We start from the raw sequence: 19,901 nt of genomic DNA on the forward strand, positions 1-19,901 counted from the left end.
TCAAAAGTACAGTTTTTAAATTTAACCCTAACCCTTGTGCGTGTTTTTTATTTTGACAGCGAATGCGCACCTGCGGACCACTTATGTGCAGCCCTGGTTATTTAGCTCATCATATTGCAGCCACAGAAATTCTTTTGTCCATGAAACCATAAAGCTGCACTTTCTTTTTGCCTTATAGTCTGATTTGTCATAACTTCTCTGTTTTGTGGTAAGCTTTTCTTTGGCTGTCACTTCTTCACCCTGACCTGTCTTATTTGGCTCAGCAGAACTGAAATGCTTTTACACACTCACTCACATAAGCTCAGCGATTCTCTGCGCGATCAACCTCTCACATGTTTAAGCTGCGGGAGATTTCACTTGTCATGTTTGCATAGTAAGCTAACGATTAATAAGATGATGTCAGAGGAATTGGTGCACAAATTATCATCACTCACAGATCAGTGCTGTCGCTCTCTATACACAGTTCGCACGATTGCAAAGTGAAAGCAAAAAAACAAGCGCAAATTCAAACGCGACTTCAATATGTCACATATTGACAGTGGCTCACCGATGCCAATGACATAATTACCCAGCTACATTTCCGAAAGAATGCAAAAGCATTGACATATATTTTTCCTACAATAGCCCGACGGGCAGGGCAGAGATAGATTTTGGTAGCCCGACTGAAAAAATCGCTAGCTCCGGGACGTCGGGCTAGCGATATAGCGAGCCCTGTATCTGATTGAGGAATCACTCATCTTTGGAAAAGAGAGTTTATTACAGAGAAATGTCTCTTTCTAAAATAAAAGCTATACTATCCGCTTCTTCTGGGCTATATTCTCAGCAGCATAAGGAGAATCATGTGCTAACAGCTGTCTAAATGACTCGGCTAAAGTTAGTAGCATGCTTGCTTGTTTTTTTTCTGCTTCCACTTGTCTTTGCACTACGATGATGTCGGCGTAAATGTGCAGTCATATTCGTTGTGTTCCCACTAGTGCTTTCAGGTTAATCTCGTTGAAATGACCTTAACGCCACAACACGGCAAATCTCTGTTAACGAGCTACCGCCGATCACTCCGTGCATGGGGCTAGACGGCCAACACGTTAACAAGCTAACTGCGCTAACACACTAGTTCACACCAATGTAATTGAGCATTGCATGGCACATTCAACATACTGTTTTACTTTAGTCCATGACTCGCTTACCTTCAGGGTCATACGTCACATGAAAACCAAAATAATTCCAAACGCCAGATCTGAATGACGTTCAATTTGCCTGTTGCAAGGAGAGCTTAACTTCTGTCTTGCTAGCTTGCCCTGCGCTCTTCCTTCTGACGATGCTGTCTGTGTTGAGCGCTCAGTGGATCTGCGCTCGACAGTGCAGCCTAGGCGGAGTAGTCGAACACAGATTCACTGAGCGCTCAACACAGACAGCATCGTCAGAAGGAAAGTTGATAAAATAAATTACAAATGTTGTATTGTTCGATACATATGCATACCGAACCGAAAGCACTGTATCGAACGGTTCAATATCGATACGAATATCGTTGCACCCCTAATATATATATATATATATATATATATATATATATATATATATATATATATATATATATTCAGAGTAGCTAATGAACCTCAGTTCATTTTTTATACCTTTTCCCATACTTTTCTATAACATTAGATTCAATATTTAGGCCTTTTTCTGGGATTAATCTTCACTAGTTTTCACAAAGTTTATTTTTGGTTTTGATTATTTTAACCAAGTGTTGATCTCATTAGTTTACTTTTTCACATTTTTTAATTTTCTCTTTTAAAATTAATTATCATGTGACAACCATTTTTTAAACAGATCTATTTGAAATCAATCATATCACACGTAAATTAAATATATATTTGCTCATTTTTTTCAGGATGGCTTTTTATTTTTATCTTTTTTTTTTTTTTTTAAATTGACTGTTTTCTTATTATTTTGTATTTAGGAATACATTCAGAGCAGCTAATGAAGCTTATATGAAACAAAAGTTTCAGAGCGGCCTGCTTCCAGTTTCTGAGGTCAGAGGTGAAGTATTTCTGGGATTTCTTTTGTGAAACAATCAGCTGCGGCCTTTGACCTCTGGCTCTACGTGCCTTTCGTTGTGGTCTCTGCTGGGCGTGTGCCCTTAGCTGTCATCGGGCGCCTCACAAACTGTAATGAACGATAAAAGAACTCCTTATCATCTCATCAACCAATCAAATCAGAGTCTTTAGCATGATGTCATCCTCACAAAGGGGTATTAATAAACTTATTTAAACATCGTGTGATGGAGAGCTCATATCTAGCAGAGGATTCATATCTGCACTCGCCTACTCGATGACACGCTTACATAATGCTGGCCAGGCTCATGATGTGGGCTTTATCTCCCTCTGTGGCATCTGCAGGTAGAGGCAAACAGGTGGAAACAGGTTGTGAGTGTGCTTCCTGTCACGCTCACAACCTGTTTCTAAGTTGTGATGCTCTAAAAATAAACCGAAACAGGCATTTAAAGATTCATGTTTCTCGGTTTGAAGCTGAGCGACGACAGGAAGGTTTTAGTGTCAGCGTGAGGCAAACAGGAAGCAGGAAAATAACAGAGGATCATTATGAAGTCAAACACATCATAAAGACAACAAAACAGCTGCATGTTTATTTTATGGAGTCCATACAGACTGACACCGATTATTTTAAAAACACCACCAAAGGTTAAACTTACACATTTGCAGACAGAAAACTCTTTGAGTTTGAGGAGACTTGTGATATGTAATGCCTTTACACCTATTCTTAATGCTGACATTCAAACTGACCAACTCATTTTGCAGGACACCAGAACTGAATACACAACAACATGGGAGCAGTAACCTCAGACACACAGCTGCACACTGCGTCGGCTCAGTCGTCTCCCTGAAATGATCCCTCTGCCTCAGATGTAGTCCCGACTCCGCTAACAAGAGCTCAAACTGCCCTACTGACATCCTAAAATATGTACGAAAGCAGCTGTGACGCAACCTCCACTACTGGTCCAAACAGGGAAATTCTCGCTGGTGCTATATTCTCCTGTACATGTTACACGACAAATTCACATCTATAAAATTCATATATATATTTTAAAACATGCTCAGTGTGAGCCTTTTTTCTCTCTGTCATGAGTAAGTCTACTCTGCGTCCTGTTTCAGTTTATATGATGGTTACCTACTCACGTGCTTCACTGCGTTCTTAATAATAATGTATACTTTATTGATCCCCGTGGGAAATTCCTCTCTGCATTTAACCCATTCACTCAGTGAAGCAGTGGGCAGCCACTGCAGTGTGTAGGGACGGTACCTTGCTCAGGGGTACCTCAGGATAGCCATTCAGTGGATTCGATCCCCCGACCATGGGGCCACCACTCTACCTACTGAGCTATCCCTCTCCCCCTTAGTTCCCTCCTTTGGTCATGTCCTTGTTATTGTCCTGATTGATTTCACTTGATCCTTGTTATCCAGCTATTTGATCATTTTCTCCTGTTGGTTCCCTGGTTTTTGTTTAACAGTGTTTTGGTGTCTCCTGCCACTCTGTCTCCTGCTCCACCATAGTTTGTTATTTTTCCAGTTGCTTTTATACATCTGGACACTGCCTCCTCATGTGAACCTTTTAAAAAACTGTAAAAATCAAGTTGTGTTTTTGTTCAAAATCTAATTGATTAAACCCCAGATGCGCCTGTGCTTACTGGAGAATTGTTAAGTGGGTCAAACATATATAGTATATAGTGGGTCAAAATAAAAACCTCATGCAAACTGCTTTTGAAATGTTCCCTGTGTGAGATCAAGACCAGAATCAAAACCAAAGCTTAAAGTTTAAGAACTTTCCTGTAAAAACAGCATCTACATTTTAAACAGCAAACCTCTGACTCCAGGTAGACACAAAGACAAACCTGTGCACATTTATGTCTGTTTGAGGCAGGCAACAGAAGCTGTAGATATGTACCAAATGTGGCGGTCAGTTCAGACTTTATGGAGGTACCTGCTGGGACCCAGAAACACAAGAAAACATCTGGACTTGAAAGGCGTGACTGAATCTGAGCTGATTGCCCCTGCAGACGCAGACCTCTGGATGGTATCTGAAGCAGGTTTTACTAATAAGGCTGAGAAGCTGAGGACGTTGTGCCTCCTGTTAATCACCATCGGCCCAGATGAGGTTTTGTCAGAACATCTGCAGACCAAACAAGAAGCGTCCTGCTGCAGCCGCTCACTCATTGTAGAGCAGAAAGAAAAAGAGCAACGGCCTGAAAGTACGCTGTTCAGCTGGCCTCGGCGGTCAGAGCAGTGACGGCCGAGCCGAGGATCCCCGCTCACCACGGCTCCATGAACCTCATGAATGAACGAGTGTTTCATGTGGAAAATTGTTCTTGCAACCACAAACACAAGTGTTATGGAAAAGTAATTGGAGTAATTACGGGGATGGGGTCAGACTCGGGGGCTTTCCCAGAGCACAACGTTTCCTCTGCAAACATCAGCATGGAAACACCTCGCACTTTAACCTGCAGCGACACACATCATACCAGAAACACATTTACTCCATCACACTCAGCTTACAGCAGGACATGTTAGCTCCTCGATTTTAAGTGTTCACATTCTCTTATATTCAAGTGACTATTTCAAAAACTCTGAAATCACCTTTTGATTGACTCTCGGTGCTGAAGGCTCCCCCTTATTCAGAGCTGCTAACTGAGGCATCCTGTTGTGTGCCACACAGGTCCTGTGGCTTGAGTGGGGGTGCATTTTGAGACCAGTCTTTCTACCCCTGAAGAACACAGACTGTACATAAAAGATAGAGAACAAACTGGTTTCTGGTCTCCAGAACAAGAATGTTAGCTTTGTTTTTTTCACGGTCACCACAAATGACCAAAGTGCTTGGTCAGGTAAACTTTACCATAATAATAATGGTACATGTTATTTTTAAAGCTCTCTTTCTTGGTTACCAGAGTGACCCGTTGCTTCAAGTGTTTTTACACCACCTTTGTTTATTCCGTTTAAATCAAGCTCTGGCTCGTTTTCCCTCCTTTGTGCAGTTTGTTTGTGCAGGTGTGAACATGGTAATCATACTCAGGTGAAAATCAGGAAATCAGAAATGTAAAGAGTTCTATACTTTTGATGTTTGCAGGTTTACACCGTGTCTATCTTTTATCTCCCCACAGGACAGAGGTTTTCTTTGAAGGTTTCTCCTTGTCTCTGATTGGGAGAGCAGCTCGAAAAACCAGGCAAATGGCGTTTAAGCTTCGTGATCTGACCTTTCACCCCTGCTGCAGCCTAAATATAAACCTGAACACACTAAGCAAACATGTGTGCTGCAAATAGTACTGTTAAAGTCTTTAGCGGGAACTCACTGGATTGGTGTACGGCTCAGAAATAGCAAGGAAAAGAAACTGATGGCAGGCAGGTAACAACCAACCAATAGGTATTGGTTCTTCATGATTAATCAATTAAAGTAATCGGGACCACATATGGAATAGAAAACAGGAACAGAGGACCTTAGGGCTGAAGTTAGAAACAGGAAAATAACCTCAAATCTATATTTTAAAAAGGCTAATGAAGTGTTTTTAAGACTTTCTAGACCAGCAGATGTGCTGTATTAAGATCTGAGCATCGTGGGGAGCTCTATTGGGGAGGCTGAACTCTGGAGGGTAAAAACAAAGAGTTATTCTGCTGCAGAAAGCCTTCACAGATTGGTTTACACCTGAACTAGCACATTTGGCTCCTCTCCCTGGATCCACATATTGGCTTTGATTACTGTAATTGGCTGTGAGGCCCTGCAAAAACCAGCAGAACCAGTAAAAAAAGTACCCTCTCACTAAAGCCATTAACCCTGTCATAACGAAGAGCAGGGAGGAGGAAGAGGCAGAGGAGGGTAAAGAACGTCTGTAACAGGCTGCAAGCCAATCAAAACACTCGCCATCCAGTCCAAATCAGAACCACATGCAGGTAAGACGAAGCACAAAGAACCATAATCAACAGGAGGGTCCACTTCCTGTCCGCTGACCAGGGGAAGGGGGGGAAACGCAGGCAGCCAATCAGTTTGCTGGTGCAGTCAAAATAACAGCAAGTGGTTAACACAGGGATTTATAGTTTTATTACAAAAATACAGACACTATGGCTAATGAGTGTTATTGAGCAGGTTTGTCCTATAAATAAACATAATCCATGCAGAGAATATGCTGCCATTATAATTTAAACGTTTTTATTTATATCCATGATTTACCCTGGCAGGAGCTCCATTGAGATTAAAAAAACCCAACTCTTGTTCATGAGCGATCTGGACAAAGTTAACTCATTCACTGCCATTGACATCTATAGACGTCAATTGAAAAACTTACGTTGACTGCCATTGATGTCTATAGACGTCAATTACGTTTTTCAATGGGAGGGGCTAGAATACAACCTCGGGCAGCTTGTCAGTGAACATCAGACTGCTTGAAATGTATTTTTCACAAAAAGCTCGTTTTCTCCCTTTTTGTGGTCAAAACAGGCATTTTTGGTGGAACCCACCTCTCTTCTACAGCTGATTACTAAAGAATGGAAAATGGTAGAAACAAGCTTTTTTTTTTGGATGGAAGGAGAGTCTGTTCTTCATTTTGGTAGGTTCGGCGTTTATATGATCATAACACACAGTTTTCTGTGGCTCTTCAAAAATGAGTAAAAATGCTCAAAAACCCTGGCAGTGAATGAGTTAAAGTCTAAAGTCATGCAGTACCCAGGTATGTTTTTAAAAAAAAAAAACAAACCCATATAGAGTAAAAGTTGACAAATGAAATAAAAATAAAAATACTTCCTTAAATCAGTAAATAAAATCTGTGATTAACCTCAGCAGGACTTAAGATTCATGGAAGGATCATTTTGTTTTCAGGATCAGATTTGACCCCGACGGTCATTATTTTGGCTAACAATAGCTAACTGCTAGCTATTCTACATAACGTACACAGAGTGGTTCGTGGGTTGGCTTTGGAGGGTTAAAAGTATCCATAGCATCCTGTCTCATAAAGAAAAATCTCATCTTGAAGAGACAATATTGGCCAATATAGCCAAACTTGACTTTCAAATTACTTCATCAGCTAACATTGTAACAAACTACCAACCAACAAAATGTATGCAGACTATATCACAGCTACTTGGCTAACTTTAGCAACTAAGAAAGCTAAAGTTAACGAAAATCATCTATGCTTTCAAGGTAATCTCATTTTCAAACAGGAAGCAGCATGTGTTGTGCTGACTGCGAGGTCGACTGGTTCAAAGTTTGTCATTGGTTTTCACTTGTAGTATTTGCAACTGCCCTCTCTCATTTTGCATTTCTCTTGGGAGCACGGTAAAAGAAGGCACTTGCACATGCTTTGGTCGACCCAGCAGGGAACAGTTATTGGAACCAGCATGCTCTGGGCTCTAAAACCCAGAGCATGCTGGTTCCAATATCAACGGGTCAAAAACCAAACAGACATTTCACTTGTAAACAAGCAATTAAATCGAAGGCCTGTGCAAACATTAGTTCTCACGGCTCCTGATATTCAAGAGGACAGGTGAAAGGGGTCAAGGGTGTGGTGGCAGGACACGCCAGGTCTGACAATACCCACAGCTTACACCAACAGAAGGGAGCTTTATCATGCCAGCAAGACATTCGTCTCCTCCATTTGAATTAAATAAACCAGCTGAATACCAACACAGCAACAGCTAGCATTAGCTGAAGGCATCCTTACAGAGCCAAGTATGAGCTATGCAAAAAAATGCTAGGTTAAACGCCAGTCACCAGCGCTTTAGTACATGCCAATTAAATTAAAAATAAATAATGAAGGACATTTATAAAACACAAATAAGAAAGCTGTGAGTGTAAATAACACACATCACATAAATTACATGGATTTTAGTCTTTTATTTACACCGTAAATAACATAACCTAACTTATATAAACACATTTTAAACACTCACTAAACTGTTTTTTAATGACTTACATTCAGTCACCAAAACAAATGAATTATTTTAGCAAGGGTGACATGCACACACATGCAACTCTCAGCTGTTGAACAACATATAGAACATATAACAGACATACAGCAGATCGACATGACAAAGCTAGACAGTTTGAGTATGACTAAGCACTCTTTTGGTTGCTCTTAGCTTGCAAACCAAGTTAGAATGATGGCTGCAGTTTATTTAATGGTGGCAGGTGTCAGTAAAGGACAGTGTGAAGATGTCTAACTAAATTTAACTCCTAGTTGATTAATGAGCTCTTCTCGGGGTATTTCGTCCTTTAAATATACTCCTCCAGGTGGGTTTGGTGATGAGCCGTGGCACACAGGAAAAATAGTTGTCTGTAAAGCAGCAGAGTTGAAGTCAGTCCTCTGTTTCACCCTCCACTTTGAGGAAAAACCTGAAGAAAAACACTCGACCTCCATCCAGAGTGGTTTTCATGTTTTGGATGTGAACACAAAGAGGAAAAACTGGAGAGCTTGAAAAACTTGAAAAACTGCAGCTTTTAATAATAACAGGAATCACATTTTGACCTGTTTGGATCTTTTAAGTTAAATAACAGTAGTACCTTGAATTTATTTTTTGGCCTGTTGTTGGTCTTTTATTTCTCGTATCAGATGGTGAAATTCAGACCACAGTGAATCCTGGCTATGCTTACGGATGTTGTTTCTCTACTTTTCATCTTGCAGCTCTTGGAGGATCATCCTCCAGGTGTCCTCTGCATTTCCTCGTCGTTCATCTGCGGCGTGCAGACAGCCAGGAGCTGTTCTCCTCCAGGCTAATATGTGAACACTTGGACAGGTAGTGGGATCAGAAGGCAGCAGCGAAGCCAATAAGTGACTGTGAGGTGATGTGTCCCAGACTCTGCTGATGGACTGTCGCACCTCTTTACTTCTGTCATCTGAGCCCACCTCTGCTCTTCACATCAGCCTCTTCATTGAGGCCCAGAGGACAGCTGATCCCACGCTCTCTCCAACCCCTGGACTTGCCTGAGTTTCATTCACAGGCTGATTGTCCTGTCACGATCCAATTATTGCACACCCAGAGTGTCCATTTACAGTACATGCAGTCTGTTTGACCTGTAAATCTGTGAGTAGTTGTGTTTTCTACAACAAATTTTTCCATTTGCTTCACCTGAAATGTTTTATAGTTTGTATAAAACATCACAAACATTCCATGAGTAATGTTAAATAATAATTCAGGAAGGGCCTTCGGCAAAAAAATCTCTGCCAAATCAAACATAAGGACCTACCTGCTGTGGTAAAAGTAGCTTTTAATAGAGTTGCTGGTTGAAACAGGCACTTGTTTAAAGGAGGTGGGCAGTAACGACGGTGCTGTCCTCATCTGTCTGCTGACTGCCTCACAGTGTTTCTGGTCTCTGATCCTGGATGAGGTTCTTGTCTGATTAATGTGCTGAAATTTATTTATTTGTAACACCTGTCTCATGTATATATGAGCAGGGCCTGGGTCTCTACAGTGCCGTTTACTTTTGATATTCCTTTGTTGATGCTTATAACCCATAATATGAATCATGTAAATAAACCACAAAACAAGCATATCATTTGAAATGCAACAGTTTCACTTTAGTGATTTTCAGGAAAAAAGAGAAAACAAGTAAAATCACTTGGGTTAGAAAGTAAATAACATGTAGCACTGATAAAGCGGTGTTCAGTACTGTTCATTCACTACGGTTTGTAATACCAACTGAAACACAATAATTAAACATTATGGTGGGCTCATCACACTCTCACCTACCCACACCTCTATTGCAACACTCTCAAAAGTTCTCAAAATAACCCTCGCTGCAGCCCTGGGTTGTGGCTGGGGTATGTTGGGGCTTCACTTGTAAACAAGCACTAAAATAACAGGCACGTGCAAATATCAGTACTCATGGCTCCTGATAGTTCAAAGGACAGGTTGGAGGGAAGGGGTCAAGACCGCCAGCAGGGCGCGGCACACATGGTCCACCGGGTCACAGAAAATCCACTATCACGCCGGTAAAATGTCAGCTACCTCCTCCTGAATTAAATAAATCAGCTGAATACCGACTCATTGCCGTCTCAGCAATAGCTAGCATTAGCTGAATACAGAGTGAGCTAAGCAGAAAAATGCTACGCTAAATGCGGTTATTTATATATCAGCACTTTTTACATGGTGACACTCACAGTTTTGGAAAAACCTCTCAGACTCCTAATCACCTCTTGGTTGCTTATAACAGCTCCACATGTCCGATAACTGCATGTTGCTCACCTACGGACTCAAACTTCCACGACAGCAGTAGCTCATCTCTCATCCCTCTCACGCAAACAGCTCCCCGCCAAATCCCGCCCCTCTACCTGAAAATCTCACCAGATTGATTGGAGTCACCAGAACTTTAGTACATGCCAATTAAATTAACCCTTGGAGGTACCTTAAAAATGCATCCACCTTTGTGCCTAAGGACAATAAATGTCCTTAAGAGCCTCCAAGGGTTAAAGAAAAAATAATTAAGGATACTTCAAAATGTACGTAAGAGTCTAAGCAGCACACATCACACATTTTTATGAATTCCAAACTCTTCCAGTTAAAGTATAAAATACATTTTAAAATGTTGTAACTACATTTTAAATGGTTTCTTTTTGTATTTTAACCATTAATAAGCATCTTTGAACATTTAAACACACTGAACTCAGATGAATTTTTCAGTCATTAAAATAAATGAATTATTTTAGCAAGGGATACATATTTATTTATTTATTTATTGACAGACATAATCCCCCCAAAATCTATTCATCTGGATTCTCATCCTTTTCAGCTTGTTACTGATGTGAAGCACATCTTTAAGCTTAAGTTTTTAAAATCAAAGCTATGATCTCATTTTCTAACACCCGGAACATTTCTATAAAGGCCAACTCTCCTCACCAGCAGGAGTCCTAATAGTAATTGTAATCTACAGTCAGGCAACTTCTTTGGAAAGTTGTTTATACATGTACAATCATAAAAGTCAAGGAAAATTTTTCACCCAAAAGGCAAAAAATGTCAGAGGGAATTTTCCAGTGAAAGCGCTTGGAGCTGAATCCAACAGATGAAAGGCTAGAACACCGAAAATGACCTAGGAGAAAGCAGGTAATAAGGAAAGAGGCTGGGCAACTAATCAGAACTGAAATCACTTCATTTTTGGTACATAATCTTTCTCATTTTGTTTATATTGTTTTTCAGTTTAGTTTATAGAAGGATCCCATGGATCCCCCCGACTGTGTGGAAGAATGGGCCAAAATCACACCTGAGCAGTGCATGCGACTAGTTTGTCCTTACAGGAGGCATCTTGAAGGTGTCATCACCAACAAAGACTTTTGCATGAAGTATTAAATACATTTGAGTGTGTTCAATATTTTTTCCTTGTGTCATATCTCATTATTGCACATAATCTAAGCCCATCTGTGGTTTGATTTCTTTCATATTCTGATTGTTTGGGTTGTTACTGACATTTGGTGAAAAATTCACGTCATTATAAAAAAAATATTCATTTTAAAAATTGGTGATGATATTCATTAAGGGAAAATGTTTAATTAATGTCAATTATGATTTTAGGTCATATCGCCCAGCCCTACTGTGTTTCCTTGATTGCACTCTGGCCAGGAGACAGTCTGAAGACAGAAGCATATTTTGGGATATGTGGAGAGTTTTGTTTAGCTTCAGGCAGGATAACAGTTCATCCAAATGACTGACAGGCGTTGGGGTTAAAAGTTTACCTACACAAAAATGAGACAAGATGTTTCATGTCTCTGTTCACACTTTAATCATTATTTCTGTTTGTTAGCTGTTCACTGTATTTTAAATCTCTCATTACCCTTAGTTTTAATCCAAGATGCTGCAAAAGAGAATGGCTGAGAAAGTTTTATTCACATGTATAATTTCTTCATATCAAAACATGTGTATTTAAAGTCTATATATGAATCAGCGAGAAAAAAGGGATACAGATATCCACCAACCACGGATGTATAAAGATCAGTTAGAAATCTGTTGTGAATTACAAATGGTAGCGCATTGTTTTTTTTACAAAAAAAGTTATTTAAATAAAATAATGTGTAAATATTGTTATTTTTAATGCTTGAGTTACAAAAATGACCAAATTTGATCACCCCACCACATCACCCATGTTTTTATATCTTTAGATGCCAGTCATTTAACTAAATGCTTTTAATATCAGAATCAGAAAGACTTTATTTATCCCCAAGGGGCAATTAAGATCACGTGTTACACATAAATATAAATGGGTATCATCAGGATAGCAGTGTTTTCTAATAATAATAATAAGAAGAAGAAGCATTAAGAAATACTGGTCCTAGTACAGAACCCTGTGGAACTCCATGGCTGAATTTTGTGTGTGAAGAAGACTTCTTGTTTGCATGAATAATCTTAATCAGCAAGAAGGATTTAATCTTAAAATCAGTGAATTAAAGAAAAGAAAACCAATTTTCTAAAACCCTTAAGTGACTGAGTGCAAATATATTTATGATTATTATTTATGTTCATTTATGATTATTTTTAATGGCTCTCCTTGGACTTTCATACCTATTCTGTTTCCTCTATCTATGACTGAAAATAGTCAGATGCAATTAATTGTAACATTTAATCATTTTAATGCAAAACTGAGTTAAAAAACACAAAATCGGATTTATTTAGAAGACTTTTGCTTGGTGCTTCTTATAAAAAGGGAATTCTGTATTAGAGGATGTTTGTATTGTTTTGCTTACACATGTGTCAATCAACTGGTGACTGTGATACATTCATCAAAAAGTTAGAGTGAAGTCGTCCTAGTCAAGTTTTGTCTCATCCTTTGAATAAACTGGTTTATAGATGTGGGTGCTTTCAGGGATTTTATTGTGAAACACTCAAAATATTTAAATGCCTTAAACAGAAAATTATCACAAGAAGAAGCCTAATTTTGGAACATTTACCTAGAAATTACAAACAAAGCCTGTGATGTCTAAAAATGGATGGATTGGACCCAATCTTTTAAAAAAAGATAAAAAAAATTAGGAAATTTGAGGAAGTTAGGTTCGTTAAAAGTTTATTTGTGCTTAAATTGGCTCTCAACAGCAAAAATGAAATTCTGCTTGACTGGAGTTCTGGAGGAAAATGTGGAGTTGGAAATTAGCAGGCTCGACCATTTGTGGGGAGAAATTAAAGAGGTGGAAAAGTTGCACATTTTATTAAGATAAGATAAGATAAGATAGAACTTTATTAATCCCTCGGGTGGGTTCCTCTGGGAAATTCGATTTCCAAAAAAAGCACAGCAACGACCGAAGTTACAGTTACAGAATTGTTATATATATATATACACACACACACACACACACACACACACACACACACACACACACACACACACACACACACACACACACACACATATAAATACAGAAACAAATATAAATAAAATATACAAAGGGGATAAATAGAATAAATAGGAATAAAAAAATAAAAATACAAGTGATTTGCACATTTCAAGTATTGAGTCTATTGCACTGTTGACTATTTACAAAAAGTATTGCACAAGGTATTGTACAGTGAGGTGCAGAGGCACTACAGCTTAGTTGTTCCCCCCTCCTTTGTCCTCCTGTTTCCCCTCCCTCTCCCCTCCAGAGAGGAGTTAAACAGTTTGATGGCGTGTGGGACAAAGGAGTTTTTAAGTCTGTTAGTTCTTGTCTTGGGGAGAAGCAACCTGTCACTGAACAGACTCTTCTGGTTGTTTATGGCCGTGTGCAGAGGATGCCCAGCATTGTTCATAATGTCCAGCAGTTTCTTTAGTGTCCTTTTCTCTGCCACTGTCACCAGAGTGTCCAGCTTCATGCCGACCACAGAGCTAGCCCTCCTGATCAGTTTCTCCAGCCTGGATGAGTCCTTCTTTGCTGTGCTGCTCCCCCAGCACACCACAGCATAGAAAAGTACTCCAGCAACCACCGACTGGTAAAACATCCTCAGGAGCTTCCTGCAGATGTTAAAAGACCTCAGCCTCCTGAGGAAGTACAGTCGGCTTTGGGCTTTTTTATACAGGTGCTCTGTGTTGCATGACCAGTCCAGTTTATTGTCCACCCACAGCCCGAGGTACTTGTACTTGTTGACCACCTCCACCTCCTCCCCCTCTATCTGAACCGGCAGTGGACCTTCTCTGGACCTCCCGAAGTCCACAACCAGTTCCTTAGTCTTTGAGGTGTTGAGTTGCAGGTGGTTTGTGTGACTCCATGCGACAAAGTTCCTCACCAGACTTCTGTACTCCTCTTCCTGATCATCCCAGATACACCCCATGATGGCCGTGTCATCTGCAAACTTCTGAATATGGCATAATTCAGAGTTGTAGCAGAAGTCAGAGGTGTACAGGGTGAAGAGAAGAGGGGACAGCACAGTTCCCTGTGGTGCTCCTGTGCTGCTGACCACAGTGTCAGACGTGATGTCCTTCAGCCTGACGTACTGTGGTCTGTCGGTGAGGTAGTCGGAGATCCAAGCCACCAGGCAGGGGTCCACCTCCATCCTGTTCAGTTTTTCCTGAAGCATACAGGGCCGGATGGTATTAAAGGCACTGGAAAAGTCAAGAAACAGGATCCTGACTGTGCCTTTTCCCCCATCCAGGTGTGAGTGGGCTCTGTGTAGGAGGTACAGGATGGCATCCTCCACTCCGACACCCGCCTTGTATGCAAACTGTAGTGGGTCCTGGGCATGTTGTACCTGTGGTCGGAGGAGGTTGAGGAAGAGCTGCTCTAGAGTCTTCATAAGATGTGACGTCAGTGCCACCGGTCGGAAGTCATTCAGCTCATTGGGCCGGTTCCTTTTAGGGACCGGGACGATGCAGGATGTCTTCCATAGGGCGGGCACTCTCCCCAGTCGCAGACTGAGGTTGAAGACTCGTTGTAGCGGTTCCCCAAGTTCAGCAGCACACGCCTTAAGCATCCTAGGACACACCTTGTCTGGGCCTGCTGCCTTTCTGGGGCGAAGCTTCCTCAGTTGCCTCCTGACCTGATCCACTGTGACACTGGGAGATGTTTGGGAGGAGGGGAGGGGGGGAGATGTCTTGCTGCTGAGAGAGGGATTGGAGGAGGGGGGTGTCATGGTGTCAGGAAGGGGGGGAAGCGAGGGAGGCAGGAGAGTGGGGAGAGGACTCTGTAGTGAAGGTGAGGGTGAGGGTGGGGGGGTTGTGGGCTGGTCAAACCTGTTGAAGAAGTTGTTGAGTTCGTTTGCCTTCTCCACAGTCCCCCCCCCCCACTGTGCTTTTCTTGGTGTTGTGGCCTGTGATGGTTTTCACACCATTCCAGACCTCCCTCATATTGTTCCTCTCCAACTTCTGCTCCACCTTCATCCTGTAGGTGTCCTTTGCTTCCCTCAGGCAGCGTTTCACCTCCCGCTGTGCTGCTTTCATCTCATGACATTGGGTTAAAATTCTGTAAACTAAATATTTGGAGTATTTCTTTGCGTTTGGCACTGCAATGCTGATATTTCACAGACTGAATGATCACAGGTACTCAGCTGTCACTCAGTAGCGGTTGGGTCAGCTCTCTTCTCGGGTCGCTGGCGTCTGAAACTGAACCCGGATTGGAAGTAGAAGTCAAGCGTGCACGGCTAAAGTGCTGTCATGAAATCCAAGCTCTTAATTTTAACAGTACAAAGCAATAAAGTGGAGCATTAATACGACCCCCACCCTCCTCTTAACCTTCACCTCCACTCCCATCGCCTCTCTCTGTTCTTATTCTCTGGTCCATGTAGCCTGCGATGGTTTTTCCAGCGTTAAACGGCGGCCAACAGTGCTTTGATCCTGCTCATCTGCGCGTGTCCCAGTCTGCCCACACTTTCCCTGCAGCCGGCCAACCGGCGGCCTCAAACAGCTCCGTGGAGAGCGTTCAATGACTGAACCCAGATGAGGTGAGGGACTCCTCCAAACTGCCCTGGGGCTTCAGAATTCATCCCAAATGCTTTTATCAGCTGCTAAATGGGATTCCTCCAGCCGGCCAAATGACCTAATATACTGCATGGAGCTGATGTAGAGGCTCTGTTTACTGTACCACTGTTCTCAGCTGCCTCACACATGAAAAACGCACTGTGAGATTTTATTGGTGCTGCTGGACAGATTCTCTTTTCCATCTGCTGCTTTTAACAGATCAGAGGCAGATTTCAGAGACCCCTGGACTCTTCCTTCATCTCTAAGAAAATCCAAGGTTACAGATGCAGAGGAAGGAGAAAGGCAACGCTCCCCCCAAACCAATCAAAGTCAGCGGATTTTTAATGTACGGTCACCTTAGTGTATTTAATGAAGGCATGCAAAATTTTACCTTTATACAAGGAATTTTTTTTTGAGTTACAGGCAGTCAAATTACATGAGGTAAGTCCAGAATTAGGTCTTTTAAGTATATTTGAGCCCTCATAACTTTGTAAGTACCGGAGATATCCACATGAAATTTTCAGGGCTGAAAAACACATTTTAGCTCTGTTCAAAACTGCAACCAATCAATTTTACACCCACTGCAAGACTCCCGATCTAAAGACCAAATCTGTTTTTTGGTTCTCTAACCAACTTTGAACATCAAAATGTTATTGCCATCATTTTATTTGACATCATAAAAAGAGTTTATGTCTGCGAGGAAATAGGTCTTCTATAATATAGTCTCACATGCAGAACAAAAGCAAGTCTGAGCACATCTGAGCTGAAACATTTTAGGTATGAGCCAGAAAACAAGTCACAACATTTTGTAACAAAAGGGTAACAAAATAACAAAATAGTTTGTCTCTGTTTCAGGAATAACTGAGATCTAAATTAAGTTATGTGTTTCCTTGTGAAGATGCACATATGGATCGTATGAAGCTGCAGGTATTTAATAAACTCAAACAGCTGGAAGCAGCAAACATGGCCTCAGCTCCTGTTAATGTTTTGTTTAACCAGCATCAGGCTGCATTCACTGCTGAGTCTCATTAATATCCTCTTACAGACAGGTAAACTGAATTCTGCGTCCTCTAATATTCATGGACTAGAGCTGGTGCTGAAACCTGAAAAAAGCCCCATGGTAGAACTAAAAGTTTTTATTCTTCTTCATCTTAATAATATATTTTTTTGTTATCTTTATTCTTTATGCTCCTGCTGTAACAAACTAATTTTGCTTGCAGGAGCAATAAACTATCTTATTGTTTTTATTCATTTTTAAAGCTTCAGCTTTGATTCTTCCCCCTATTTGGCATCTGAGACTGAAAGAAAAAGTAAAAATTGAGTCACACCAAAAGGACAAGTTTACAAGTCTGAGTTAGTTGTGTTGCTGTCATGTAACCACTAACCATGTGGTCTGCCATGCTGTGCAGGGTTAAGTGAATACAAGCTTTTTTCACAGACCTACATACTGGTCCATGACCATCCTTATTGTGATTACTTTAGTCACTAACTTATTGCTGCAGTCGTTCATAGTTTTAATGAAAGACGCTGACTTGTCTGCAAACATTCACAAGCTAAAGATACCTGTGAAAATTGCGGTGCAAACCGGAAGTTCCAAATCATTTGCCTTCAGAGTAAAAGTTAACCCTTTTGATTGTGTTGCTTTGGTGGGAAAGCAGAACTTTTACTTTGAAGGTTAACAGTCTCAAATTCTGGTTTTCTTCACACTTTTTCAAGAATTTACTGCCAGTTGGCAAGTAGTTAGCAAGCGTTTGTAGAAAAGTCAGCAAAGGCAACTGCGGCATCCTGCTAGCAAAGCAATCTCAAGTAGGTTTTTAGTGCAGCAATCTCTTTGTGACTGATTTCAGCAAACAGCAGCCAGTCAGAGAATATAAACCACCAATTCCTCATCATGGGTGCATTACATCCAGTTTGACAGCTTTTGAGCAACGTGTGAATGACGTCATATGAAAAACCTGGTAGCTCTACGTTTAGTGCTTAACATATTTGCCTTCCATGTGAAGGATGCCATCAAAGGATGGTGTATGGCTAGTGTCAGTAACAAGCCAGAATAAACGATTCGGATCAGGAAGAACATCCGGAAAAAATCTGCCAAAGCAAACATGCAAATCCGCCTGCTGTGGTGACTCCAGTATAATAATTACTATATGGTCACCTTTTTTGATCGGAGTCCTATGCAGACCCAACATCTGGACCAGCTTTCACATTTGTTTTAAATTTCTTTTTTCCATACCTGCTCACAGAGGCAAAGACTAAAGATTTTTTTCCCCCTAAGATTAGATAAACGTCTACATTTTAAGCTTTAAGAGTTTTCCATTGAAGTAAAGGGTAATTGGCAGCTGTTGCTGGATAGACCAATGGGCAGCAGGATGCCCTTTATCACTGAGGAAAAACTAAGAGAGTATCAAACCAGTTTCATGCTTCCCCTTTTCCAAGAGTTCCAGTGTTTTCCACTCACTTCCAAATGTCAGGCTCAGTGTGAGCCTCTTAAACAGTCTTAAACATACAGCTGCGGTTCATTTTCAGTCAAATGTCAGTGATATAGTTTGTTCATGTAAAGATCCTCAAGGTCTAGTAAAATTTAACCAGTGAGAAAGGCTGTAGGTATCTGTTCACAAGAAATTAATATTAATAGACTTATAAAGCCAGCGAGACATTTTCCCTGAGGCCCATCTAATGGTCAACCAAGCAGATGATGAAAAACAACTTTTAATGCATGAATAATCAAGCTTTTATTTTTTAATTCAGTAATGAAGTTGAACATGTATTTCCTGCTCTGTAAGCCCAGACAGCAGAAACGACTTTTCGAAGAGGGAATCAGGGAAATGGGTCATTTGTTGTAATTAACTGTAGCTTATTGGAAGGCAGCAGACAGGTTATGTAAGTCTGAGATTATGAGAGCACAGTGACAGTGGTTTGGTTCACACTACATGACCGCTCCACTCACTTCAAAGAGGAAATGGGCTTTCATAATGTCCTGTCTTCACCAAAACCACTCGTGGGTGGGAGCTGGACCAGGTTTCCAAGACATCAGTTGGCATATATAAATACTGCAGACAGTCTTCGAGTGTCCAAACCACGTACATACTCATACATTTTTTTACATTCATACATTTTTACTTTATAACTAGTGATTAACTGAAACACATTATAAAAACTATTTATGCAAGGTTAATATTAAGTCTGTGCTTTTGCTTTGTATTATTACATGATGGATGAAATCTATACTGTTTTACACAAGTATATACAGGTTAGTATTTAGTATTTAGTATTTATAGTATTTATTTATTTATTGTCATTGTCAAGAACAATGAAATTGCGTTTGGGGCTTCCATACAACCCAAAAAAAAGAAGAAAATAATAAATACCCCTTAAAACCCAAGTGTACATATTTAACCCAGTGTGACTCCAATGCAATAAGACAATCCTTAGCAATAATGTTCGTAGAAATTCAGACAAAGACCTGAGAAACATGACAAAATACAACAATGCAACCCATTCAATATTATTGTACTGTGAGATATGATATCAGATATGATAGTTATCTATTTAAGAAAGAGGGGGGGGGGGCAGGAGGGGGAAGAGAATAAAGATATGATGCACCAATGAGGACCAGTTCATTGCTATTAAGAAGTTGGATATGGTTATTGTCCGTGAGAGGGGGGCAGAGAGTTCAGGAGCCTCACAGCCTGTGGATACAGGCTGTTGGCCAGTCTGGATGTTCTGGCCTGTATAGACCTGTACCTTCTCCCTGAGGGCAGCAGATGGAAAAGGTGGCGCGCAGGGTGATGTTGGTCCCGCAGGATACTGTGCACCCTCCTCAGACAGCGAGTGGGGAAGATATTACTGATCTCTGGCAGACTTGTTCCAATAATTCTGCCAGCTTCTTTCACCACCCGCTGGAGTGCTTGCTGATCGGCCTTGGTGCAGCTGGGGAACCACACTAGAAATCCATACGTCAGAACGCTGCTGATGGCACAGTTGTAGAAGTTCAACATCAGAGA

The sequence above is a fragment of the Mchenga conophoros genome, linkage group LG17, assembly GCF_057382185.1.
Source record: "Mchenga conophoros isolate Kocher_MC1m ecotype Shallow Benthic linkage group LG17, M_conophoros_male_GT1.1, whole genome shotgun sequence".
In the NCBI taxonomy this organism is placed as follows: Eukaryota; Metazoa; Chordata; class Actinopteri; order Cichliformes; family Cichlidae; genus Mchenga; species Mchenga conophoros.